The sequence below is a fragment of the Ovis aries genome, chromosome 11 (genome assembly GCF_016772045.2).
Source record: "Ovis aries strain OAR_USU_Benz2616 breed Rambouillet chromosome 11, ARS-UI_Ramb_v3.0, whole genome shotgun sequence".
Lineage (NCBI taxonomy): Eukaryota > Metazoa > Chordata > Mammalia > Artiodactyla > Bovidae > Ovis > Ovis aries.
The window spans coordinates 45,439,071-45,442,530 of record NC_056064.1 but is presented as its reverse complement, the minus strand read 5'-3'; the positions used below and the strand labels follow the sequence as shown (position 1 = coordinate 45,442,530).

General features: G+C 48.7%; 1 pseudogene; it reads left to right on the top strand.

Annotated features, from left to right (window-relative positions):
• The first annotated feature begins 1,176 nt into the window (after window positions 1-1,176).
• On the top strand, window positions 1,177-1,788 carry LOC114116964 (large ribosomal subunit protein uL22-like; annotated as a pseudogene).
• Window positions 1,789-3,460: the final 1,672 nt, after the last annotated feature.

Sequence of the window (3,460 nt, the reverse complement as noted above, 5' to 3'; positions counted from 1 at the left end):
GCCTCACCCCCCACCCCCATGCCCCAACCTGGCCAGCCACCTAGGCTCTAATTACCTCGGCCAAAGCTGGCAACTTTTTACAGGCTGATGAACAAATAATCTCCCGCTAATAGCTGTGATAACCACAGAGCCCAGACCTAACCTCCTTTCTTTCCTGACTACCTTCTGTGAAGCTAGAGGGCAGACTGTAATATTATTTCTCTCTCTCTCTCTCCCTGCCTTATTCCCTTCCTTTTCCCTCGCCCCCTCTCCCATTTCCTCCTTTTAATAAAAAGGAGACCATGTGGACTGAGGATCAGGAAAAATGACATAATGAAGGGAGGCACTCGCCTACAGAAGACTCTCCCCCCAGGAAACACCAGATGCTCTGGCCACATCCTTTCGCAGACCTGGTGAACAGCTGATATTTCTGGAGAGTGCACCTCAGCAGATTTCAAAGCAGTTTGGAAGGCTGGCTCTTGGCCCACAGTCACACAGCGTGGGTGAGAAGGTGTCAGCAAGGTCTTTAGCCCCCAGGGCTCCCAGTAGAACTGAGCAAGGAGCTCCCTGCAGGGGAGAAAGGGAAACATGAGGGGACAAAGAAAGGGAGAAGAGAAGGATGGGAGAGGGATGCAGGAGAGGAAGCAAAGGTTAGGTAAGGGGATTTTTTATAGGGAGTCTGGACATAGGAAAGAGGCCCTTACAGCGCCCCGGGTCTCTGCTCATCCCTCTGGGTTGGCTCATTGTTTCTGCACAAACTCTCTTTCCTGCGTCACTCACCTCAAAGTACAATCAGTTCAGTTCAGTTCAGTTGCTCAGTCGTGTCCGACTCTTTGCGACCCCATGAATTGCAGCACGCCAGCCTCCCTGTCCATCACCATCTGCCGGAGTTCACTCAGACTCACGTGCATCGAGTCCGTGATGCCATCCAGCCATCTCATCCTCTGCCGTCCCCTTCTCCTCCTGCCCCCAATCCCTCCCAGCATCAGAGTCTTTTCCAATGAGTCAACTCTTCGCATGAGGTGGCCAAAGTACTGGAGCTTCAGCTTTAGCATCATTCCTTCCAAAGAAATCCCAGGGTTGATCTCCTTCAGAATGGACTGGTTGGATTTCCCTGCAGTCCAAGGGACTCTCAAGAGTCTTCTCCAACATCACAGTTCAAAAGCATCAATTCTGTTTTTTTTTTTTTTTTCCGGTAAGCGGCCTGAGGTGACTCCTAAAAATGGTGCGCTATTCACTTGACCCAGAAAACCCCACAAAATCATGCAAATCAAGAGGTTCAAATCTTCGTGTACACTTTAAGAACACTCGTGAAACCGCCCAGGCCATAAAGGGTATGCATATCCGAAAAGCCACCAAGTATCTGAAGGACGTCACGTTAAAGAAGCAGTGTGTGCCGCTCCGCCGCTACAACGGTGGAGTTGGCAGGTGTGCACAGGCCATGGGGCTGGACTCAGGGTCGATGGCCCAAAAAGAGTGCTGAACTTTTACTACACATGCTCAAAAATGCAGAGAGTAATGCTGAACTTAAGGGCTTAGATGTAGATTCTCTGGTCATTGAGCACATCCAAGTGAACAAAGCCCCCAAGATGCGATGCAGGACTTACAGAGCTCACGGTCGGATCAACCCCTACATGAGCTCTCCCTGCCACATTGAGATGATCCTTACTGAAAAAGAACAGATTGTTCCTAAACCAGAAGAGGAGGTTGCACAGCAGAAAAAGATATCCCAGAAGAAACTGAAGAAACAAAAACTTATGGCCTGGGAATAAATGCAGCAAAAAATAAATGCAAATAAAAGTAAAAAAAAAAAAAAGCATCAATTCTTTGGCACTCAGCCTTCTTCACAGTCCAACTCTCACATCCATACATGACCACAGGAAAAACCATAGCCTTGACTAGATGGACCTTAGTCAGCAAAGTAACGTCTCTGCTTTTGAATATACTATCTAGGTTGGTCAACACTTTTCTTCCAAGGAGTGTCTTTTAATTTGATGGCTGCAGTCACCAAATAGTAACTGTAAAATTACTCAGCGAGTGCTTACTTTAGGCTGAGCACTTGACGTGCAGTATCATAGATGAACCTCAGGAAGCCCTATGAGGACTTCTCGTGGTCCAGTGGTTAGGGATCCTCCTGCCAATGTAGGGGACACGGATTCAATCTCTGATCCAGGAAGATTTCACATGCTGATGAGCAGCTGAGCCCACAAGCCTCAACTGCTGAAGTCCGTGCGCCTAGAGCCTGTGCTCTGAACAAGAGAAGCCACCGCAGTGAGAAGCCCACTTGCCGCAACTAGAGAGTAGCCCCCCTTGCCAGAACTAGAGAAAGACAGCACTGCAGCGAAGGCCCAGTGCAGCTAGTAACAAATAAACCCTACAAGGCAGGCATCGTTCTTACCATTTCACAAGCAACTAAAGCACAGAGCAGAGACATTACTTTGCCAACAAAGTCCATCTAGTCAAGGCTATGGTTTTTCCAGTGGTCACATATGGATGTGAAAGTTGGACTGTGAAGAAAGCTGAGTGCCGAAAAATTGATGCTTTTGAACTGTGGTGTTGGAGAAGACTCTTGAGAGTCCCTTGGACTGCAAAGAGACCCAACCAGTCCATCCTAAAGGAGATCAGTCCTGGGTGTTCATTGGAAGGACTGATGCCGAAGCTGAAACTCCAATACTTTGGCCACCTCATACAAAGAGCTGACTCATTGGAAAAGACCCTGATGCTGGGAGGGATTGGGGGCAGGAGGAGAAGGGAACGACAGAGGATGAGATGGTTGGATGGCATCACTGACTTGATGGATGTGAGTCTGAGTGAACTCCGGGAGTTGGTGATGGACAGGGAGGGAGGCCTGGCGTGCTACAGTCCATGGGGTCACAGAGTCGGACATGATTGAGCAACTGAACTGAACTGACTGAAAACACAGAGAGGTTTAGAAACTTGCCCAGGGTTCGTACAGCTCATTGGAGGTGGAGCTGGGCTTTGGAGCCAGGCAGTCTGACTTTAGAACCTAGTCCTTAACCATTTTGCCCAACTCTGCATCCCCCAGAGCTCTGGGTACCTCTTTTGTGTACACTTGATGTAACAGAAAGAGCACTGAATTTGAGTCCCAGCTCTGTCTGACCCATCTGTACAGCTGTGAGTCAGTTAACCTGCTTGTGTCTTGGCTTTCTTATCTATGCAATGGGTATGAGAATACATGTCCCACTTACTACACAGAGCAGGTACAGGGATCAAGTGAGATCATATTGGTGAAGGCTCTCCGTAAGCCCCAAAGGGCCCTGCATATGTCCACTGGCATCCTCCTCCTTTCCACTTTGCCAGGACCATGGGTGGTCTTTACATTGCTTATCTGAGACCCTCTCACATGTAGTAGGTGATCAGAAATTGTGTGCTTCCTGTTGAGCAAATGAAGAAAGAAATGGAGCACCCAGGGTCTTCCCTGGTGGTCCAGTGGTTAAGAATCTGCGTTGCAATACAGGGG